Here is a 25,274-nt window from a genome sequence, read left to right as displayed (position 1 = left end):
GAGCTCCCATCTCCCTAGCAGAAAAAAAAATCTCTCAGAAGTTTCATGTGTAAATGTAAAGTATTAAAGATTAAATAATGCCATCTCCAGCTGCTTAAGCTTTTGTTTCACATGGTATCAGAGCAAAGGTCCTAGGTTTAAAACTCGTTGATATTAAAAATCCACGTGCAATGGCCAACCCAAAAGAGGGGACACATGTACCACGCGTAGGCCAACCCTAAAAAAAGGGGCCACACACAGGGGCAGAGCCAGGAATTTACACTTGGGGGGCCGGGCTAATTTACACTTGCTAAGCATTGGTCATTGGGGGGGGGCATGGCCCCCCTCATGCTATATGTGTCGAGGGGGAGTGTTAAAGTATAAAAGAATAAATAACACCATCCCCAACGGCTTAAGCTTTTGGAGTAATTGGTTGTTTGACAGTAAAATATGAGCCCTTCAACCCATTTATAGATGCAGAGGAGGGTTTCTTGGGGTGAGAGCTTGGGCCAGCTGGAATTTCCAGCTCATGACCGCTCAACAACAGCTGTCATGGCTGACGTGGCAACACAGCTTAATGACAGCTGTCTTGGCAGAACTTTCTGACAGGTGGGTTGCTTATGCGGCAGCTGGCCTTCATCTCCTCTTCTCCTTGCAAAGGCTAACCACTTCCCACCATCACACAATTACACCATATCCCCTTTACAACACACTCGCTTTACATACACATTGTACACAATCAAATATCCCACATCCAAGCCCTCTCATGGGCTATTACATCAGATGAACTCCTAGTCCACTTTCTAGAAAAATAGGGGCCACCCTTTGCAGAAGGAATATGCAAGCCACCTTTGCTTCTTGTTGCTCAACCACTTCCTAGTCTATGTCAGGCAGTTTAGAGAATAGTTATTTTGTATCTTGAAGGTGATATTTCTACCCCCTTTTTCTGTCTTTTACATCAAAGATTTGCATTTGCAAATTCTTAAATTCTTTAACTACTTCAAGTCGAATCTAGAAATCAAAAGATCATTATCATACAAACAAATTATGGCATAGTGCATTTATCACACTCAACATGCTTGGGTCTATTTAACTTAAGAAGAATATCTAACTTCTAATGTCGTTAATTTGGAGATGGCTATTAGTTCCATGCTTAATATTAAAGTCACTCAGTTAGTCCATATGTCATTTACCCTCTGTATTTTAGTAACTTGAGAGTAAATCCACTGATTTTCAAGTTTTATTTGTTGTAATTATCAATCAAAAGAGACTTTGTACCCTCACTAATTTTGATAGATTTGGTACTCCACTCTTTCTGATTGATTTGGTACCCCCGCTATTTTCATATTTAAAATTAATTCTCTTGAAGTATTTTGTATCTAGTTACTCCCAAGGTTTAAAATTTCGGTTTCGGTACCGATTTTGGACCCCACCGAAATCCGAAATTTTGTAACATTTTTTTTTTTAAATGGCATTTTGTTGAAATTTCGGACCGAAAAATTCGGACGAAATTTGGTATTTCACAAAATTTCGGATTTCGGCCGAAATTTAAAACCATGGTTACTCCATAATGATATCACTTTTGGGGTCTAAGAACCTAGATTCCTTGCTTATGATTTAGAGAAACATATAAAGACCTATTCTGCTTTCCTAGATCACATAAGATGTCTACTAGTCCAACTCTACCAGGATGTTTTGCAAATGCAAGCAATTGCTTCCCATCTTCTCTGACAATATGCTCAGTCATATAATGTTACGTGCCTAATTGGCCGTAACACAAATAAACGAGAAAAAGATAGAAATAGAGAAGGGGAAGAGGTTGATTCGAGGCAACCGGACCTCCTAGCGGCTCGATTCGAGAGGAACCGTGACTCCCTAAAACAAAGTCTCCTTTGCTGTTGTAAAAATCTTCTCTTCTTCAATTTCATTAGATTACTACTACATAAATACAAGAAAGAGGGAATGCCACATCACAAGCACACCTACGCACTAACAAGACACATTATAAATAACTAACTCCCACTACCCTAAACACATTAGCCATAACTAATATCCATTACACTAAAACACATACCTATGCACTAACTAACCCCACATACATCATAAGAAAATATACATAACATATAAAGACACATTTCAGCAAGGATCTTATCTAAAAATGGCATGTTATGAAAGGAAAAGTGTAGTGAAAAACCCCTATACAATAGCAATATGCAATTTCAAATGGCAAAGCAAAACGAAATAGGCAAACACAAGCAAACACACGAAGACAAAAAGATTTAAGCGGTTTGGCATAAAGCCTACAACCACAGCAGAGGCAACGAGAAAGTCCACTATTAAGAACTGGAGATTATAAGAGAAAATCGCTATCTCTCACCCAAACCCACCAAGAAATCATTGTACACCCTTTTCCTCTTTTAAGCTCTCAACCCTCTTCTCAAAACTCGAACATGAAAATAAGCCTCAAATCCCCTTCTACAAAATGGGTCAAAACAAGCTTATTTTAATGTGGACAAAATCACTTAATTATAAACGGGCTGCCGGGCTGCTTCGGGTCGCACACAAAATTTCGGATTGAATTCTAAGACACCCAGCTCAACAAAAAGGAATAAGCATTATCTGGAAGAGTCATTTCAAACTTTGGTTGTTTAATCCCCAGAAGACGAGCCCACATTGGAAAGGTCATCACATATTTCACAACTAACACTAACAGCCTTATACTGAGCACCATGATGGATATGCTACCCCTTCCGCTGCGAAAATCAACATTGAGCTTTTCTAAGATTCCAATCTTTGGTTAGACCGGTTACAATGAAACTGTGGTGGCCCACAAACCACTTATGTACTATAGCACTAGTTTCTTTACTGTTTTTACGACATCTTTCCATAGGTACGAAAAAACTAGGAGAGTGACCCGGGTGAATAAAAAGTGTGAATTTATCATTTCCTTGATAATAATATGTAGATTAGGTAAAAAATTTCTTCTGTATTTTCTCTTATTATTCACAAAATTGAAGGCGTCAGCTCGGATTTCTAGATAAATTCTATATTTAAAAAATATATAGAGTTTCTTAATTCAATTATTTGTTATGAGAGAGAGAGAGAGAGAGAGAGAGAGAGAGAGAGGTCGGCTCTGTCTTATTATTCATAAAATTTAAGGTGTCGGCTCGGATTCCTTCAATTGTTTCTATGTCATTCTCATGAAACTTAATTCTTCCTTTTAAATAGCTTAATTCCGTTAGATTTTTTGGATTTAAAAAGAAAAAAAAATCAGGGTAGGGTATCCTTATAACATAATAGATTTTAAATCATTCTGTAGTAAAACACATGGGTCCCACCTTATTTGGGTGATGCAGAGCATTCATTCAAGATTTGTCGAAAAGAAAGAAAGAGGGTTTTCAGTGTGTTTTGACGCGAAAGTATACTTGTCATACTATTAGATTTTTCGAGAAAAAAGAAAAAAGAATCAGGGTAGGGTATCCTTATAATATAATAGATATTAAATCATTCTGTAGTAAAACACATGGGTCCCACCTTATTTGGGTGATGCAAAGCATTCATTTGATTGCCCTGACATAGCACAAAAAATCAGCTCCATATGATCATCTCAACCCTACGATAAAACAACACAACCTGTTAACATTTGTACATACAAAAACTACCTTCCATCTGCAAGAATCCCAAGAAAAACACCTATGATATGCATTATATATATATATATATATATATATATATATATATATATATATATATATAGAGAGAGAGAGAGAGAGAGAGAGAGAGGAAAAGGATTGTACGCTCGACCGTACCTAAAGTTAGGTACGGTAGAGTGCCAAATCACTTGGGTCCCCCATTTTTGGTGGGCATCTAAACCATTCATTTGCAAGGCCCCATCATAGATAGGGTGCATACCAAAAATCAGCACCATTGAATCATCCTAACCCCTCCAAAACTGGAGGGCAAAATGGGCAGATTTGTGGACAAACACTATCTGCCCATTTTGCCCTCCACAAATGGATGGGTTAGGATGATCCTATGGAGCTGATTTTTGGTATGCACCCTATCTATGATGGGGCCTTGCAAATGAATGGTTTAGATGCCCACCAAAAATGGGGGACCCATGTGATTTGGCACTCTACCGTACCTAACTTTAGGTACGGTCGAGCGTACAATCCTTTTCCTCATATATATATATATATATATATGAGAAAACGGTGTCTACACACAAGTGTAGATAACTGATCTACACACTAGCTTAAAACACAGTGTGGGCCTACATTGTTTGGGTGATCCAAACCGTCCATTAGATGGGCCACAGCCTAAATAGGCTGTGCCCCAAAAATCATTTCCATAGGTTAGGATCAACACTCTTACATTCAAATCGGAGGGTTAGGATCAACCTATGAAAATGATTTTTGGGGCACAACCTATTTAGGCTGTGGCCCATCTAATGGACGGTTTGGGTCATCCTATGGTGCGGGGCATACCATACTTTTAATAAAGTGAGGAGTGCCCTCATCAAAATACAGTAGTGCTGATAACATTTCACTAAAATGATAGTTCCATTTCAGAGTTCAAGTTTTCTAAATGGAATTTGACTTATAACCTTCATAAGTTCTTACCTATTTTTCTTAGAATGGATACAAATTGATAAAGTTTAATCTTTTCTCAATTGATATAAATTGATTTCAATGTCTCATAAGTTCTTAGATCTTCCTTTTAGAACTGATAGGATTTTATTTTAGAATTTCACGAGATCATACATTATCTTGTAGAATTGATTTCAGATTTCTCAATAAGATTTTGTATTCTGCAAATTTCTTACAATTCTTAATTGAATCAGTTTTGTTTGTCTTAGCTCATCAAGTATGTATTATTTGATCATAAAGAATTTCTTGGAATTTGAATAAATCTAAAAAATCAAGAAATGTGAGCCTCTAGAATTTCCATTTGAAATACTTTCCTTCTTGTTGCCCAACCACTTCCTAGTCTATGTCAGGCAGTTTAGAGAATAGTTATATTGTATCTTGAAGGTGATATTTCTACCCCCTTTTTCTGTCTTTTACATCAAAGATTTGCATTTGCAAATTCTTAAATTCTTTAACTACTTCAAGTCGAATCTAGAAATCAAAAGATCATTATCATACAAACAAATTATGGCATAGTGCATTTATCACACTCAACATGCTTGGGTCTATTTAACTTAAGAAGAATATCTAACTTCTAATGTCGTTAATTTGGAGATGGCTATTAGTTCCATGCTTAATATTAAAGTCACTCAGTTAGTCCATATGTCATTTACCCTCTGTATTTTAGTAACTTGAGAGTAAATCCACTGATTTTCAAGTTTTATTTGTTGTAATTATCAATCAAAAGAGACTTTGTACCCTCACTAATTTTGATAGATTTGGTACTCCACTCTTTCTGATTGATTTGGTACCCCCGCTATTTTCATATTTAGAATTAATTCTCTTGAAGTATTTTGTATCTAGTTACTCCCAAGGTTTAAAATTTCGGTTTCGGTACCGATTTCGGACCCCACTGAAATCCGAAATTTTGTAACATTTTTTTTTTTTTAAATGGCATTTTGTTGAAATTTCGGACCGAAAATTTCGGACGAAATTTGGTATTTCACAAAATTTCAGATTTCGGCCGAAATTTAAAACCATGGTTACTCCATAATGATATCACTTTTGGGGTCTAAGAACCTAGATTCCTTGCTTATGATTTAGAGAAACATATAAAGACCTATTCTGCTTTCTTAGATCACATAAGATGTCTACTAGTCCAACTCTACCAGGATATTTTGCAAATGCAAGCAATTGCTTCCCATCTTCTCTCACAATATGCTCAGTCATATAATGTTATCCAAATAAACGAGAAAAAGATAGAAATAGAGAAGGGGAAGAGGTTGATTCGAGGCAACCGGACCTCCTAGCGGCTCGATTCGAGAGGAACCGTGACTCCCTAAAACAAAGTCTCCTTTGCTGTTGTAAAAATCTTCTCTTCTTCAATTTCATTAGATTACTACTACATAAATACAAGAAAGAGGGAATGCCACATCACAAGCACACCTACGCACTAACAAGACACATTATAAATAACTAACTCCCACTACCCTAAACACATTAGCCATAACTAATATCCATTACACTAAAACACATACCTATGCACTAACTAACCCCACATACATCATAAGAAAATATACATAACATATAAAGACACATTTCAGCAAGGATCTTATCTAAAAATGGCATGTTATGAAAGGAAAAGTGTAGTGAAAAACCCCTATACAATAGCAATATGCAATTTCAAATGGCAAAGCAAAACGAAATAGGCAAACACAAGCAAACACACGAAGACACAGAGATTTAAGCGGTTTGGCATAAAGCCTACAACCACAGCAGAGGCAACCAGCTTTTCTTTTCAAGCCCCTAAAGATGCCGTATTGATCAAGGTTCTAAGATTCCAATCTTTGGTTAGACCGGTTACAATGAAATTGTGGTGGCCCACAAACCACTTATGTACTATAGCACTAGTTTCTTTACTGTTTTTACGACATCTTTCCATAGGTACGAAAGAACTAGGAGAGTGACCCGGGTGAATAAAAGCGTGAATTTATCATTTCCTTGATAATAATATGTAGATCCGGTAAAAAATTTCTTCTGTATTTTCTCTTATTATTCACAAAATTTAAGGCGTCAGCTTGGATTTCTAGATAAATTCTATATTTAAAAAATATATCGATTTTCTTAATTCAATTATTTGTTATGAGAGAGAGAGATAGAGAGGTCGGCTCTCTCTTATTATTCATAAAATTTAAGGTGTCGGCTCGGATTCCTTCATTTGTTTCTATGTCATTCTCATGAAACTTAATTCTTCCTTTTAAATAGCTTAATTCCGTTAGATTTTATGGATTTAAAAAGAAAAAAAAAATCAGGGTAGGGTATCCTTATAATATAATAGATATTAATTCATTTTGTAGTAAAACACATGGATCCCACCTTATTTGGGTGATGCAAAGCATTCATTTGATTGCCCTGACATAGCACAAAAAATCAGCTTCATAGGATCATCTCAACCCTACGATTGCACGATAAAACAACACAACCTGTTAACATTTGTACATACAAAAACTATCTTCCATCTGCAAGAAGCCCAAGAAAACCATTTGTACACATATATATATATGAGAAAACGGTGTCTACACACAAGTGTAGATAATTGATCTACACACTAGCTTAAAACACAATGTGGGCCTACATTGTTTGGGTAGATGGGCCATAGCCTAAATAGGCTGTGCCCCAAAAATCATTTCCATAGGTTAGGATCAACACTCTTACATTCAGATCGGAGGGTTAGAATCAACCTATGAAAATGATTTTTGGGGCACAACCTATTTAGGCTGTGGCCCATCTAATGGACGGTTTGGATCATCTTATGGTGCGGGGCATACCGTACTTTTAATAAAGTGAGGAGTGCCCTCCTCAAAATACAGTAGTGCTGATAACATTTCACTAAAATGATAGTTCCATTTCAGAGTTCAAGTTTTCTAAATGGATTGACTTATAACCTTCATAAGTTCTTACCTATTTTTCTTAGAATGGATACAAATTGATAAAGTTTAATCTTTTTCTCAATTGATATAAATTGATTTCAATGTCTCATAAGTTCTTAGATCTTCCTTTTAGAACTGATAGGATTTTATTTTAGAATTTCAAGAGATCATACATTATCTTGTAGAATTGATTTCAAATTTCTCAATAAGATTTTGTATTCTGCAAATTTCTTACAATTCTTAATTGAATCAGTTTTGTTTGTCTTAGCTCATCAAGTATGTATTATTTGATCATAAAGAATTTCTTGGAATTTGAATAAATCTAAAAAATCAAGAAATGTGAGCCTCTAGAATTTCCATTTGAAATACTTTCCTTATCTAGGAAATTTTAATCGAAAAGTTTTAGATCCAAACAGAAATGTCAAAGGGAAGAATGACTCGAGTGAATTAAGTGAGTTCCCTAAAACCATGGATGTCATAATGTCGATCAGAATTTTATGACCAAGTTTATAAGGGACCCGATACTCTTACCTTTGTTCTCAGTTCTTACATAGCACATGTGTTTTCCCCGTGAGTTGAGGTACAAAGTCTTAGCCCAATTCCACATGGATGTCCCATCGGGTAGTACTAATAAAACAAACATCAACATTTTGCTTTTCTTTTCAAGACCCTCAGGACACGTTATTGGTTAAGGTTCTAAGATCAGCACAAATCATGGTTGGACCATCGGCAATGAGTTGGAATTGATTGCTCACCAACTAGTTATATACATGTGATATACATGGCCTATAGCCATATTTTTTATTTGCTTGTGCCTCAATTGTGTTGGACTATAGTTTATAATAGGGAGGTGATACATGCACTCCTATTTTAATCAGAGTGGTAACCTATATTAGAAGAGTTTTAATAGGGGACGCCTTGTAGGCATAGACACTTCATTTTGTCACAATCTGACATAACACTAGTCAGGGGATGCAATTGTGGTCTAGTGATGAAAGTGTGTTATGAGTTGCTATGAACTGAATCAAGGATCGAATAGGTTATTCAAAATCATTCTACTTTTTAGAACCATCCTATGCTTTAAATTAATTAATGACTTTTGTAAACAATTTCTTAATGATCTACAAACCAACTTCATTCTACTTTTTACAACTACTTAAATACTAACACAGAGTAGTTACACATCACCCATCCACTTCCCCACTTACAACACACACCATCAACAACTAACACCCACTACCATAAACACATACACCATAACTAACACCCATAACTCTAAAAACACATTCCCACAACTAGATAATAATTAGATTATAACTACCCATATACACCATAATTATATGCACATAACGAACCAACAATATCCTCTTAACACGTTAACAACTACTTCCATTATCTTAGTTCTTTTTTTTTCTTTTGTTTTTACTTGAAATAACAGAACTATCGAAAAATATGCCATGCGGCGTGTGCGGATTTGCTCGGTTCCACTCTCAGTTAGGCAGCTGGTTTCCGTAGCAGCACTGATAAAATTATAATTAATTTAGAGGGGTTTCATCATAAGTTGGCCCCTCTAAAAAAAAAAAAAAAAAAAATAGAATATTTTTTTCAAAATTTTCCAGAAAATGCTGGCAATCCAAAAAATTTATTCGAGAAATCAATCTATAATTAATATTAAATTTAAGATTTTTTTTTTGCCCCAGTCGTCAAAGATAGCTTTTCCTTTCTTTTGAAAATTAGGCTATATTTGGCAACAATGAAAATTTATTCAACGGAATATTCGTAAGCCCAAATGCGTGAGAGGGGCGAAAGAGGTAGAGGAAGACAATTTACTGTTCAAGAGTAGGGGAGTAATTTAGGTCATTTTTTGGAAATTCCAGTTGGGCTTCAACCATAAAATTGGGTTTTGTTCGGGTTGATTCCAAATCATTTTCTTAGCAAAATCTTGACTAGACTTAACCCAAATTGTACCCCTAGCCGAGAGTGGAGATAGCATAAAAAAATCCCATAAAAGTGATGAAAAATAACTATTTAAATTTGTTTTTTTTAACTAGTTTTTAGGAGCTTTTCATGCTCCCTGATCCCCACCCCCTCAAGTTTCTCCACCAACACCTGGTCACTCACAAGTCATTTGTTAACAAATCTGGTACGAACCAAAATTTAGGGGCCGTTTGGATACGCGGGTTTTAGAATCTGGGTTTTTAGGTTGAAAATAGTGTAAAAGAGGGTTCTTGATCAAGCTGCTGTATGTTGTCTTGACAGTGTTTCTTGGATTTTAAGTGAGAAATTCAGGTTTTAAAAATCTCTCCCGCATCCTGAGATTTCTAAAACCTGGAAATATGGGAGGATCTCCTCCTCTCTTGTTGACGGAAAGAAGGGCGAGAAGTAAAAAACGACGGCTGGTCCACTTCTTCTCTTGTCTCTTAGCTACAATTTTGAAAAAATCCTGGATTCTAAAATCCACGTATCCAAACGGCCCCAGATTGTAAAAAAATGCTAAAATAAACGATAGCACAAAAAAAATCGTTTAATACATTTAAAATTTTGTCATTTAAAAAATACAGCAATGATAAAATTGTAAAGTTGTAAAAAAAAGTGTTTAAGACATTTAAACTTTAAAGCGTGTATAAAACACATTTTAAACATATTCCTCAAAAATTAAAAGGAATTTTTTACAAAACACGTTTTTCTTTCAAAAAAGAAGAAGAAGGAAACATCCTTTAAAAGGAAATTTTGTTAACTATGGTCACAGGTCCCAAAAATATTCCATGGAATATTTTTTCAATTAACCATGGATAGTATCATATTCTTCATTTTCTTAAAATAATTTTCAACCCAGTCTTTTTTCCTCTTCTGCTGTGTACATGCCACACGTGTCTAAAACTAGATTGATCGAACGGTCAAGATCGCCCGGAATGTGGCAACTTTTCACATAGATACCAATTCATAGGACGAGCCAACTGATGAATGACCATGTTCATTGAACAACCGTGGCACGTGAAATGCCATGGCATGTTACTCGTGTTCAATTATTAAAATTGTGTTTTCCTCATTGTAATACATGAGGCAATAGTGGGTCCCAATCTTGGCGGTCCCAACGTAGATCACCAATGTGATCAGACTCTTATTGATCCGACGGTTCAAAAAATCCGATCAAAGAGCACATGAAAATACGGTCGAAAACTAATACATACCACCAATCATCCTCATCCAATAGCCACAAATACATTACTTAGGGTACGTAGGGCAAGATGATGGATGGACGAGATCAACCAAAAGTGGGGTCCACCTACAATGGAGGTTACGTAGATCCAATGCTACCTTCCAATCCAATGAGCTACCTAACACCCACCTTACGATCAAGTGGGCCCCTCCTGGATGATGGATCATCCATCATCATGCATATATACTTCCTTTTGCTGTAAAAGTTTGAAACTATGTTAATAAAACGGAGGAGGAGGTACAAAATGTCCGTTTAAAACAAAATTTTGCTAACTGGTCCCAAAAATATTCCATGGAATATTTGTTTTAATTGAAGACATGAATAGTATTAATTACATCATTTTCCTCTATACCTCTTCAAAAGTACATGAGGCACATCACGTGTCTAGACCTACCTCGATCGAACGGTCAAGATTGCCCCGATCGTTGCGACTTTTTAGATAGGGACCTCTTCATGCCACGTTCATTGTCCCACTGTGGCACGTGAAATGCTATGGCATGTTACTCGTGCTCTATTATTTAATGGAAGTGATATATATTCGCCGCATTTTTTTAACTGGGGACAGCCCCCTCTAATGTATCAATGGCTACTCTTTTACACCAGAGAGGGCTGTCCCAAGTAAACAATGAACGTGGTCCCCATTGTAGATCACCCATGTTATCAGATTCATATTGATCTGAAGGTTCTAACTATCCGCTCATTAAGCTTATGAATAGATGGTCGAAAACTAATGTGTTTTTATACGGTGCAAGGCTGCAAGCTCTTATGGTCCAGTGTTTTTTCAAATAGTATGTGAGTGTAATTTCTGCTTCTATGAGTTGAGTTGATTAAGTGTTTGATTCAGCATTGTTTGATTGTAATTACAACATTGTTTGATTCAAGTGTAATGTGAGTGTAATTACATCATTGTTTGACTCAAGTGTAATGTGAGTGTAATTTCTGCTTCTATGAGTTTAGTTGCCTTGCCAAACAAGAATTTTCCTTAAAAAATTGCGTCAACATGAAAAAACCCGACCCGAGATTTATCATGGGTAGGGCCGGGTTTGGGAATCGTGGGTTTTCCGAAAAAAACCCAACCCAAGATATTTCTCGGGTAGGGTTGGGTTCTCCAAAACTCGACCCGCCCGACCCGAGTTGTAGCCCTAATGCAAGCTCTTATGGTCCAGTGTTTTTTCAAAAAAGTACTGTATAGCCCACAACATCAGACGATCCAAACCGTCCATTTGATGGTAATATACCCCCAATCTAGTGGGCCCCACCATGTATGAAAATATGGTTATTAAACGGAGAAGCTACAAAATGCGCCGTTTAAAACAAAATTTTGGTAACGAAGGTCGATTGGTCGTAACTGGTCCCAAAAAGATTCAACGGCAACATGGCCTTAATTGAAAACTTGAATAGTATTAATTATATCATTTTCTTATTATTTTCAACCCAATCCCTTTTCCTCTTATCCTCTTCATTCAAACCGTGAATGCGGCTCATCACGTGTCTAAAACTATCATGATCGAACGCCCTGTCAAATGTCAAATGTACTAAGGATCAATTACCAATGGGGGACAAAAATTAGGTGGAATTATTAACAAGACCCATGCTTTTAAGAAATTATCAACGAGGAACAAAAGAGGTCTTGTCATTAAAAGCTGGACGAAAATGCCCTTTTCTTAAGCAACACGTTTTGCTTTTCCACTTTTCCCTCTTCTCTCTTCTTTTCCTCTTTTTTTTTTTACTTTTTCATTTTCAACTTTGTTTTTTTATCTTACCAGTCACCTTCTTCATCATTTAGCCACCATTGGAGGCGGGAAAACTCGAAAATTTGAAACGTGAGTTCATTCCCATCTATCTCTCAATATCTAGGTTTTGTTTTTCATTTGTTTTAGGGTTTTGCATTTCTCCTTCTCCCTTTCAATGGAGGATAAGGAAGATGAATCGTACGGTAGAAAGAAAAAAACGTGAAAATGAATGAGTGAAAAAAAAACAGGAAGTAAAAACGTGTTCATAAGGGACTTGATAAGCCCATTCGAAATTTGGTAACCCCATTTTGATACTGGATAACCCCAACTCAAGTGACTTGAAAACCCCCTTCCAAAACTCCAGTACCCTTGGGCAATTTTAAGGGACTTGATAAGCCCATTCGTAAATTGGTAACCCTATTTTGATACCGGATAACCCCAATCCCAAATCCTTGAAAACCCCTTTCCAAAACTATAGTGCTCTCGGCCAATTTTTAGGGACTTGATAAGCCCATTCGGAAATTGGTAACCCCATTTTGATACTTGATAACCCCAATCCTATAGACTTGAAAACCCACTTCCAAAACTCCAGTACCCTCGGCCAATTTTCAAAGACTTGATAAGCCCATTCAGAAATCGATAACCCCATTTTTTATATTAGATAACCTCAATCCCAGAGACTTGAAATCCCCCTTCCAAAACTCTAGTATCCTTGGCCAATTTTCAAGGACTTGATCACCCCATTCGGAAATTAGTAACCCCATTTTTTATACTAGATAACCCCATTCCTAGAGACTTGAAAACCCTCTTCCAAAACTCCAAAACTCTCGGCCAATTTTCAAGCACTTGATAAGCCCATTCGAAAATTGGTAACCCTACTTTTGAGAGTTACTAACCCTCTTCCAGAGAGTTGATAAACCCCTTCTGCTACAAAACCCCCTGCCTATAGCAACTCTTCTAATGGCATTACAATTCTGCTCATGATAGAAATAACAAAAGATATGGATGTTGTTTTCATTAAATGTGCTTCATGTATTACATCACAATTTGTGTATTACAAAAAAAATAAAAAATTAAGTAAATAAAAAATGTGTAGCCATCCATTCATATATTACATCAACTTTTTCTTATACAATCACTTGTCTTCCAAAAAAGTGAGTGAAGCCATCCATGCATTATCTCCAGAATTCACCCTAAAAAAAATAGCTTAAACCCTAAACAAGATAAATCAGAAACAGAGGAATGAAAAATAGTGCAAAACCTTAAAAAAAATAATAATAATAAAACCTAAATACAAAGAGATACATGGTAAGAACTCAACATTCAAGTTTTCAAGATTTGTCAACAACAATGGTGGCTGAACAAGGAGGAAGATGACTGGTATGGTAAAAAATAAAAAAGGTGATAACGGAATAGTAAAAGAAGAGGGAAGAAGGAAAAACCAAGGTCAAAATGTGTTGTAAATGCCAAGGGCATTTTCGTCTAGCTTTTACTGACAAGACCTTTTTTGTCCCCCATTGATAATTTTTGAAAAGCATGTGTTCTATTGATAATTTTGCCTAATGTTTGTCTCCCATTGGTAATTGGTCCTATAGAAAAAGTGATGATGTAGACAAATGGGGGCAATGCCACCAAGAGAGAGGAAGTGAGAAAGGTTTGGAGTTGTCCTATGAAGGAATAATATCTATCTTGGCTAAAAGACCATCAGTCCACGTGAATATGTCTGTCTTTTTTGTTTCTCGGACAAAGTTAGCTTTGGAGAGGGAGAAAATAAGCAACATTCATTTCACTCCTCCATGTCTTCTTCTTTGGTGATTTTTGGCCTAGAAAGAGACCCCTCCTTTTTCTCTTTCTCAGAAGAGTCACCACACAACACCAGAGAGTGCCAAAATCATGGTCCTGCCTATTTCAGTAGCATTAATATATAATATAATATAAATATATATATACTAGTATTCTCCGCCATGCTATGGTGTGAAATGATGGGCCCTACACCATTAAAACATGAGGTGTAAAAAAGTGGGGCCCACCCTAGGGCATAGATTTGGAAAGTGGACCCCAGCTCACCAATAACATTAGGGGTAACATTGTGGGCTCTACCCTATGCATAGTTTGGGTAGAGAGATGGTGGCCCCACCCATCAAAACCCGAGCTGGAAAATGGCAGGCCCCATCCCATAAAAATATAAGGTGTGAAATGTTTGGCCTATCCCATCATTACATGAAGTGTAAAATAGTGGGCCCATCAAGTGTAAAATGGTGGCCCCCACCTATGCTATGCTTTGGCATAAAATGTTTGGCCTCGCTCTATCAGAACTCAACATGAGGTATAAAGAAAAGGTTTTCCAACAAAAATTTTCTTGGAAATAAATAAAGCGTATGAGATGAAAAGAAACATTCTTAGTGTGTGTGCGCATCTATATACAGGGATTAGCTATCATGTGAGAGCAGTCACCTCATGAATAAAGACACAATGTGTTGAAAAGTGAGCATGTGTGGCTGCTGTCACATGCAACAGGCCGTCCGGGATATGCCTTCTGCTATGGACGCAAGCAAATCCCACACACGTGTGTGGAAATCTTTTTCAAAAATTATGTTTTACCTTTTCCCGCTATTATTTATATTTTGCTGCGAACTTCACTTTTCATTCAACTACTTTGATTTGTTTTGAGTGAGAGAGGACAATCTGGGAGGCGTGGAAGAGTGGGATTTGAGTAGGTGTTATATAAGTGACAGATCAAAAGTGGAGATAGGTGAGGCCCAACATTTTACACCCGGGCAGAGCATGGGTGGAGCCTTCCTTTTTCACCTCATGCTTTGATTTTGCAGCAGCAACATGGGAACTACGAGACCTTTTCTGAGGGAATTTCACCATCCTCAAAGGTACACCGAGGTTACCGAGATCATCCTGAGGGAATTTCACCATCCTTGGGCGTACACTGGAGTTATCATGCCCTGACTCTGATACCACTTTTTGGGACACGGATAGAACTCACTCTTAAAAGCTAGCCATTAAGGGGAGGGTGCCTTAGTCTTTATAACCCCATCCAAATCTCCTTACTTTTCCGACGTGGGATCTTTTCCTTTTTGCGTGGAACCCCCAACAATCTCCCCCCTCAACGTGGAAACAACGTGGACAATCTCGCCCGTCCACACGGCTACAACGTGGGAACTACGAGATCTTCTCCGAGGGAATTTCACCATCCTCAAAGGTACACCGGGGTTAGCGAGATTTTCTCAAGGGAATTTCACCGTCCTCTAGGGTACACCGGAGTTACCACGCCCCGACTCTGATACCATTTGTTGGGACTCGGGTAGAACTCACCATTGAAAGCTAGCCATCAAGGGGAGGGTGCCCCAGCCTTATAAGCCCGTCCACATCCTTTCACTTTTCTGATGTAGGATCTTTGATTTTGCATGGAAACCCCAAGAATCTCCCCCTCCATGCCGATGGAACGTGAATAATCTCACCCCTCGACACGGAGGCAACTACAACGTGGGAACTACGAGATCTTCTCTGAGGGAATTTCACCATCCTCGAAGGTACACAGGCTTATTGAGATCTTCCCAAAGGTAATTCTGCCATCCTTGAGGGTACACCGGGGTTACCGCGCTCCGACTCTGATACCACTTGTTGGGACCCGGGCATAACTCACCCTTAAAAGCTAGCCGTTAAGGGGAGGGTGGCTAAGTCCTTTTAACCCCAACCACATCTCCTTACTTTTATGAAAGCAATCGTGGGACCTATGAGATCTTCTCTGAGGGAATTTCACTGCCATCGGGACGACACCAGAGTTACCGTACCCCGACTCTGATACCACTTGTTGGGACCTGGGTAGAGCTCGCCCGGAAAAGTTAGCCGTTAAGGGGAGGGTGCCCGAGCCCTTATAAGCCCATCCACATCTATTCACTTTTCCAATGTGGGATCTTTGCCTTTGCGTGGAACCCCCAACACCTATCAAATCCAAGTTCCTTACGGAATAGTGATCCCATTCCTAAGATTGAAGCTTGCGAAAATCAATGACTTTAACATATAATATAGGTCTTCGCTGTCCTTTCATATCTATACATAGGGAATTTATACCTGTTCTACTTTGTTTTAATATCACTTATTTTTACTTATGCTTCTTAACTTTATGCTAAAGCTCTTATAATTCCCATAAAGCATTCAAACAGACCAAAAAAGGTGTTTAATATTCACACCATCACTTTATTAAACACTTTTTTGTATATATATGTGATTTTATGTGGTGTAGGGCCGTATAGTCCAATGTTTTTCAAAAAATGTACTGTACGGCTAACACTATAGGATGATCCAAACCGTCCATTTGATGAGCACAACATAAATATTATGCCCAAAAAATCATTTCCATAGGATGATCTTAGCCCCACGATCTATTGAGGAGCTACATATTATGGGAAATTCTATAGATCTAAGGGTTGGGTTCATCATATGGAAATGATTTTTGGGACGCCACCTATTTACAATGAAAGTTTGGTGATTTTTGTAGATATGTATATGATCTCACATGAAAGTTTGCTGATTTTTGTAGATATGTCAAGAAATGGAAGCCTATTAAATTAATCAGTTTGGAATAGACCAGTCACATCAGTCCAAAGGAGAATTTGAATGGATATGGTAAACAAAATATTAATATTCTTGAGCACTTTGGAAACATGCGAATTCATTTGGGAGTAGGACAAACAAGGGTAAACAGAGAGAGAGAGAGAGAGATTGCATGGTTATTGATGATTTTGGGAAAATGACCACAGGGGGAGAGAGAGGGATTGCATGGTTGTGGATGATTTTAGGAAAATGACCACAGGGTTAAAAACACTTTAAAATCTCGAGGAGGCAATCATTGACTCGATGAGTCAATCATTGACTCGCCTGAGTCAAATCAGTTATGCCCCAACTGTTTCAATAAAAAACTCCTTCGACTCACGAGTTAATCATTCATTGACACACCCATCACCGAGTTAATTATTGACTCCCCCAACTCGACTTAGTTTTACTAGGCAACATGTGAGTTCGAATTTAAAAAAATGGAGTTAAAAGGCTTCTCTCTCGTCCCTCCTGTTGGCTGCTTTTAACAAAATTCCAATCTCCCTTCCTTTTTTTTTCTTTTTTTTGAACAGGTAACAATAACTTTATTAATATATAATCATTACATGGGAGGGACAAGATGTCCCCAGTCGGACGCTAAGAAACCCCAAACATACATGTAATTCCAAAACCCAAAATATCCAAAATTACAGTTCATTGCAGTTGCGGCCGGATCACGCGAACAAGGTCTCTTACCTCATCGATAATAGACGCCATTTGCCATGGCCCACCACTCCGGTTGCTCGCCCATGCTATCGTTTTCAAGGAATCTCCTTCGACAATAAGAGGTCCCAAATTATTCTTTTCGTACCATCTAAGCTCGATGAGTAGAGCCGTAAATTCCAATCTCCCTTCGACCTTCCCAATGGTCAGTCTTTAACCTTTTCCACTCTGTTAAACTCTTATTTACTCCCTATCTTCACACAAAAGATCCTCCTCTTCTTTTTTGTTTATATTTAATCTTATTGCTTTTGGATCCTATATATACCCTACATTGGTCCCAACTCTTTTGAAATGTGTCTCTCCCAATGAACTCAAGTGCCACCACCCTCCTCTCCCCACCCTCCTTAGAACTAAAGAACCAAAGAGACAATGGTGGTGTGATCTTTGATTCCTCTTTGATGCCAAAACAATCCAACATACCAAAACAATTCATTTGGCCAACGATCGATAGAGCCCACACACTAGGTGAGCTCCATGAGCCTCTAGTTGACCTCCGAGGATTCCTCCGAGGCAACGAGGAGGCTAAGAGGCATGCAGCCGAGCTCGTTAGAACCTCATGCCAATCCCATGGTTTCTTCCAAGTGATCAACCATGGAATTGATCCTTCTCTCATCCAATCCGCTCGCGATCACATCGAAGCATTCTTTAAGCTTCCCCTTAATCGTAAGCTGAGCGCCGGACGAAAGCCCGGGAGTATGTGGGGTTATGCCGGCGCTCATGCTGATAGATTCTCCTCTAAATTGCCATGGAAGGAGACTCTTTCTTTTGGGTATCATGATAATGGTCCCCAACACGTTGTCACCGACTACTTCACATCGGTTTTAGGGCAAGATTTTGAGGAAACAGGGTACCCAATATTCTCTATTTTCTCTTCCTTTTATGGCTTTTTTGGATGCCACCAAAATTGCAAATGATCCTAGCTAAATCTTATTTAGAAATGGGAATATAAGACCTCTTTAGATGCCAATAAATATATCATTTCTAAAACTATTATTATCTAAACAATTTGCATATCATCTTATATGAAAATAATTTTTTAGGGGTATCTAAAGAGGCCCTTAATCTTAAAAAAATGTTTAACTTATGTTGACTGAAACATGAAGTACAAGAAAATTGACAGTAGTAGTATTTGATTTTGCAGGTTTGTTTACCAAAGATACTGTAAGGCAATGAAGGAGCTATCCCTTGTGATTATGGAGCTATTGGCTATAAGTTTGGGAGTAGATCCCTTGCATTTCAAACAATTTTTCCAAGACAGCTCCTCTATAATGAGATGCAATTACTATCCTCCTTGCCAAGAGCCAAGTCTCACCCTTGGAACAGGGCCTGGCCTCACTGTGATCCTACATCCATAACCATTCTGCATCAAGATCAAGTGGAGGGCCTTCAAGTTTTCTCCAACAATAGATGGAACTCTATCAGACCGAGACCCGACGCTCTCGTCGTCAACATCGGCGATACCTTCATGGTATTTAATCCATTGCTCATGCTCGTCTCCGATTGCGCACCTTTAATTTGATTCCATTTTCTCCCTTTTTTGTTTGTTTCATGACATGGATAGAGAAGCTATACTTAGAATGATATGGGTAGTTAAGTTTCAAATTGACAAGATGATTTGATGGGGTGTGTAGCCCCTGTAAGGACCAGGTTTCATACCTAGGAGGGGCAGGTGGAAGGCCCCGATTGTTCCACGCGTCATACCTAGCAGGGACAAGTGTTGGTTTTGCAGTGGCCCTGTGAGGGCCACGTGTCAACAGCCGATTGGTTGCAGATTTTGGACCCCATAAGGGTGCAACGGCGGATCGCTCGAAACTAGTAGGAATCAAAGATAATAATCAATTTCCTAATTGGGTTTTGATCATTGGGGTGCAAAAATATATTAAGAAGAAGATAAATTGGTAGTTAAGTGTCACATCTACTAGCCAGTTTGTCCTTGGTGCCAGCAGAATACTTGGAGTTTGGATGGCTTGAAACTTGAAAGTAATAAGATTTATAGATATTAATCAATTTCCTAAATGGGATTTGATCAATTGAGAAGAGGAAATTAATTTGCTAGTTGATCTAAACTAAATCTGTTTTTCTGTTTTTTTTTTGTATTAAAGAATTTCTTAAATGGGTTTTGATCAATGGAGAAGAAAAGATAGAATAAGAAGAAGATAAATGCTAGCTGATCTAAACTAATCTGTTTTTTTCTGATTTGTTTTTGTAGGCATTGTCAAATGGGAAATATAAGAGTTGTTTGCATAGGGCAGTGGTTAACAGATACGAACAGAGGATATCTCTAGCTTTCTTCTTGTGCCCAAAAGAGGATAAAGTGGTGAGCCCCCCACAGGATCTTATTGGCAGAGATGGTCCAAGGATGTACCCGGATTTCACATGGTCGGCTTTGCTAGAGTTCACACAAAAGCACTACAGAGCAGACATAAGAACACTCCAAAACTTTTCTCAATGGCTTTCATCCCCAACAACATAACCAGCTTCCTTGGAACCTTGTAGATCATTTTTATTTTTATGATTTTATCTCTCCCTGTGGAGACTCTGGTTGTGTGTGATTTAGATTTGGTGAATCATAAGCCACAGTTCTGACTATCATCTACTTATGTTGCTTTTTATCTCCTTACGTGAATAAATAAGGTTTTCTAAAGATGCCTCTCTTCAAGTTCATTGACAAAAGCATGATAAAAAAACTGATTTCTTTTGGGGGCAAGCATTGGCATCCATAAATTTAAGGGTAGGCCATCATGTTTGTTTATCCTGTTCACTCTCTCTCTTCTTTTTGTTTTTTTATCTGATCTTTTTTTTTTTGGCATATTGAACAAAGTGATATGGGTGGAATTGCCTATTTTAACTGTGGCAATATCAATCTCCTTGTTGTTAATAACATTCTTAAAGGTATGAAAAACAGAGTTTCTACAACAAAAAAAAGACCCTACAAATGTACTATATCGTAACAACATCCTCTTAAACATGTAAATTATAACTAACACATTTCTTTGTAGATAATCCCAAGAATAATCTTATCTTAGTGCATGTTTGGCAATTATGAAAAAAATCCATGAAATATTAGTGGGACCAGTTGTGAGAGATGGGCAGAGAGGGAGAGACTTCAAAGGGTGGGAGTGAGGAGAGCAAGAAAATCCCCTAAAAACAGGGGAAAAAACCAATTTCAAGTAGGGTATTCTCTTTCACTGTTTTTGCGGATTTCTCATTCTCTCTCCACTCATGTATTCTCAAGAGTCTCCCCCACCCTTCTTCCCAATACCTCTCTCACAATTGGGCCCACCAATATTCCATGGAATAATTTTTGTAGTTGACAACACATCTATCTCCCCTCCTTAAGCCGCCATCTATCTCCCCGATCCCCTCTACTGGAATAAGGTCCCCATTTCGTGGGCTCATTCCGGGAGGCTGAGAATTGGGGTCTGCTTTTGGTGCTGGTGTTTTTGGTTCTGCTGTTAGCTCTGGTGCTATTTGTTTTTGTGGTAGCTGTTCGAATTCTGGCAGTGTTGTGGCTGTTGTTTTCATTTTGCTGAAGCGGTTAGGTTTTTGTCTTTGCCGTTTTGTTGGGTGGCCTTTGGCTCCCTTTTGATAGTTTGTTTGCCCTTCTTCTGATGTGCGAGGGGCTTGCTTTTCTGTTTTCTTGTAGTATCTTTATTGATCTTTTTAATATATCTGGTCGGGGTCCGCCTAACCCTAGCTTACCTATTTCAAAAAAAAAAACACATGCCCTTAGTAATTACCCACTAACAAAAATGTGGAATTGCCTTAATTTTAGAAGTGGCAAATTTAGTCCTCTATTAATATTCTCATTCTTAACTATGACTACAATGACAGAATAGAAGGAAGATAGCTAATCCCATGAACATATTTTCTATGGAATGTCTTATCCAAGGATCTAACAACCACTCCAGTAATGCCTTTAGAGGTTCGAGCTCTAGATGCATGTTTGGATGTATGGATTCTATTTTCTGGGAAACAAACTTTGGGTAACAATTTGTTTTCCACTATATGGTTAACTCATTTACCATGTAGTTTTTTGTCAGAAGTTTCTAACATTAATGTCCCTGTATTGAAAATTCTAAGATTGGCAAGTGCACACGGTTTTGGAAGTTCTTGGGCTTAGAAGTTTTGACTCTAGCATGTTGCTAAAGTTAACCCCAAGAGAAAAACGAAAATGACAATGTTCAGAAAGCTTAATGGGAGATATCCTTGCTTACATATACAGCTCTTGGCCCCTCTTCCTCACTTTGTTTTGGGCCGCCAAATTGAGAGAGAGATTCATGTCAAAGGCAAGGTTCTTCCTAAACCTAGAGTGTGTGGAAGGAAGAGAAGACTAAGGGGCGTTTTCCGGGTCATCTTCAAGGTCAGGAAAGGCAAGTGGATCATCATCGGATTGGAGCGAGCAATTGTCACAGGCATGGTTTTAAATTTCGGTCGAGACCGACACTGAAATCACTAAAACCCGAAATGGTATTTTATTTCGTCCGAAATTTTGGTTGGAATTTCATTTTTTCCCAAAATTTCACCCAAAAACCTGAAATGGAATTTTATTTCGGCCGAAATTTTGATTTTGGTGGGGTCCGAAACCAGTACTGAAACCGAAATTTAAAACCAATGTCAAAGGGCCATTTCGTCTGGCGATGTTCGCATGGCCTATGATCCTTGACTTATGTAATATGTACTGAGTGTGTTTTTGTCAGTAGTAGGGAAGTAGTCGATATTATGGGCACCCCAATCTTGCCTCGTCTCGTTGCATCTTTGAAAGTAGTCTTTTACTGCACCTTTAATGGGCACTCCTGGCTAAGCGAGTTGGTTACTAAAGCTCTTTACCATGAAAGCTTGCTTGGCCATCGAGTGGTGCATTGCTAGTGCATATCCTAGCAGGGATCCCATTCTAGCCAACGGGTGATCGAGCCCCTTTAGGAGTTTTAGCATTTTGGCTTGGTCCTACAGTAACTTGTTTCAGAATCAACAATAAAGATTACTACTTGACCCTTTGTGCCCATTTGCACTTTGTGTGCTTGTGTAGTTAGTTTCCCTTTTGTGCTCTTCTTGGTAAGTTTAAGTCTTAAATCTCTGCTTGGCTGACTTGCTTTACACCTCATGTTTTTTATGGGATGAGGCCTGCCATTTTACACCTCAAGTTTAGGGTGGGTCCCACCATCTCTACCTGAACCTATGCATAGGGTGGGGCCCACCATTTTACCCCCAATGTTATTGACGATGTGGACTCCACCATCTCTATCCAAACCTATGTATTATGGTGGGCCCCACATTTTACGCCTCAATGTTTTGATGGTGTGGGGCCCATCATTTTACACCCATCATGTGTCCCATAATATGTATATTTATATGGAAGCATGCATAAAGATGCAACGGTAAGGTTGCTCCATTGTGATATGGTGATCACGGGTTTGAGTCATGGAAACAGCATCTCTACAAAGCAAGGGTAAGGTTGCGTACATCTAGCCCTCCTCATACCCTGCAATGGGGGGAGCAGAGAGAGAGAGAGAGAGAGAGAGAGAGAGAGAGAGAGAGAGAGAGAGATGTATATGCGATTTGACTTGGTGGTCACGGGTTTGAGTCACGAAAATAGCATCTCTGCAAAGCAAGGATAAGGCTGCGTACATCTAGCCCTCCTCATACCCCGCAATGGGGGGAGCAGAGAGAGAGATGTATATGCGATTTGGATTTATCCAGGCACCCAAACCTTGGATAGGCCATAACAAAAACCAAAACCAAATCGACAATGATGTATACTGTACACGATTCATAAATTTGTTTTAGCCTTTGTGTTGTTTTTTCTTTTCTTTTGGCTTTACATGGAAGGTCTTTCTTTGGCGTTATCCCTGTTACTGTATCATCCCCCTTTTTATTATAAACTTTCAATCGTCTGTTTACAAGACACTATGGGCATGTTAGTCAGGAAATTTATTTTCATGAAATAATTGTTTACCAAGTGGTGGGAGAGGGGCGAGGAGAGTTAGAGAGAGGGTATGAGTTAGGACTTAGGAGAGGGTGAGAAGTGGCCGAGACAGGGAAGAGTAAAACTCCACTCAAAATATATTTTGGTTTTACTTATTTTTCAGCCACTTCGCACCATTTCCTCACTCACCTCCTCTCAATTGTCTCCCTCTCTCAACCTCCTTGTAGCTCTCTCAACCCTTCGTAAGATAATATTCCATGAAAAAAAAAATCATGGTTGCTAAACATGCATGGCCTAATTGATCACTTAGAGTCCTTGCTCCCTTGCTCCATGTCTTAATCCTTCGGCTGTGCGTACTCAATGTTCAAGCCACCAGATAGACGGTTCAGATCACCTTGAACATCAACACGTGGATGGAGAATCCCGACTGGTAATTTTGCATTTAGCTCTTTCAGCCTTAGTTGGTATAGCATGAGAAAAGACCAACTACAAACGGTCCCCCATTAGACCATCTCACCTATTGCATTTTTATTGGCAAAAATAATTCAGTTTAGCATCTCTCATCATCCCATCCTTGATATTTGATCCAACAACAAGTCACTTTTTAAGGAGCTGCTGTCGGATCAAATATCAAGGGTGGTACCTTTACCGTACCACTTTTATGTGTTCATACGACCTTTCATCATATAATTTCTCAAATGTGCACATACACACAGGAGATTTTCTATGGTAAATGTGCATGTAGATCGGAGTAGGCACTACCACCCTTGATATTTGATCCAACAGCAGCACACTTTTTAAGGTGGTGCTGCTGGATCAAATATCAAGGGTGGTACTTCTCTCGTACCGCATACACCAGAGCACAGCCAGGAATTTACACCTTGGGGGCAGACTAATTTACACTTTGGAGGCTCAAATGGAGGGTACAATGACAAAAAAGGCAAATGAAATAAGCACCAAGATCTTTTGATAATAGGCACGAGCTCAATCAGCCGCATATGCTTGAACTTACTGTCAAAAGGCTGCTGATAGGGTTTTAGGAATTGTAACAGCTGGCTAAGCATATAGGACAAGGTGAGTTCGCACCTATTATCAAAATATGGCTGTGGGATATCATTTTCCAAAAAAAAATTGGTGATCTACTAGTGAAGCTTACAAAGAAGGATTAATTGCCGAAAAAAAACTTCATGCATAGTGACCATATAGTTCTACCAATCTGTTAATGTTGAGCATGGAATGCATGGTTAGTTCATCAAGGTAGAGAACATCAAACACCTTTGATGGGTATGCTCTCCTAATGAGAACACAAAAACACCCTAACATGGGTACATTAATTGCCCCAACCTTATCACATGCTCTCCGCAGTCACCCCCCCTCTCTTTTCTCTCTCCCTCTCTCTCTCAAGCCCTCTCTACCTTTGGGTAAACAAACATTCCACGTATTTTTTACATGGTTGCCAAACATGCATGTAATAAAAAATTCTATAGAAAAACAAGTTCATCTTGGAATTTATCTTTTCAATAAATAAAA

General features: G+C 38.4%; 1 protein-coding gene and 1 pseudogene across 2 annotated transcripts in view; both read left to right on the top strand.

Moving 5' to 3' along the window:
- Positions 1–25,274, top strand: part of LOC143848256 (uncharacterized) — an 87,304-nt gene that overhangs the window by 13,883 nt on the left and 48,147 nt on the right. The window lies entirely within an intron of this gene.
- On the top strand, positions 17,989–20,462 carry LOC143849021 (gibberellin 20 oxidase 1-B-like; annotated as a pseudogene). Its single transcript, XR_013235521.1, has 3 exons — positions 17,989–18,665; positions 18,960–19,286; positions 20,028–20,462. The product of XR_013235521.1 is annotated as a gibberellin 20 oxidase 1-B-like (transcript).

The sequence above is a fragment of the Tasmannia lanceolata genome, unplaced genomic scaffold (genome assembly GCF_043159265.1).
Source record: "Tasmannia lanceolata isolate RefF3 unplaced genomic scaffold, GAP_Taslan_0.1 ptg000016l, whole genome shotgun sequence".
Classification (NCBI taxonomy): Eukaryota; Viridiplantae; Streptophyta; class Magnoliopsida; order Canellales; family Winteraceae; genus Tasmannia; species Tasmannia lanceolata.
This window is presented reverse-complemented; position numbering and strand designations above follow the sequence as displayed.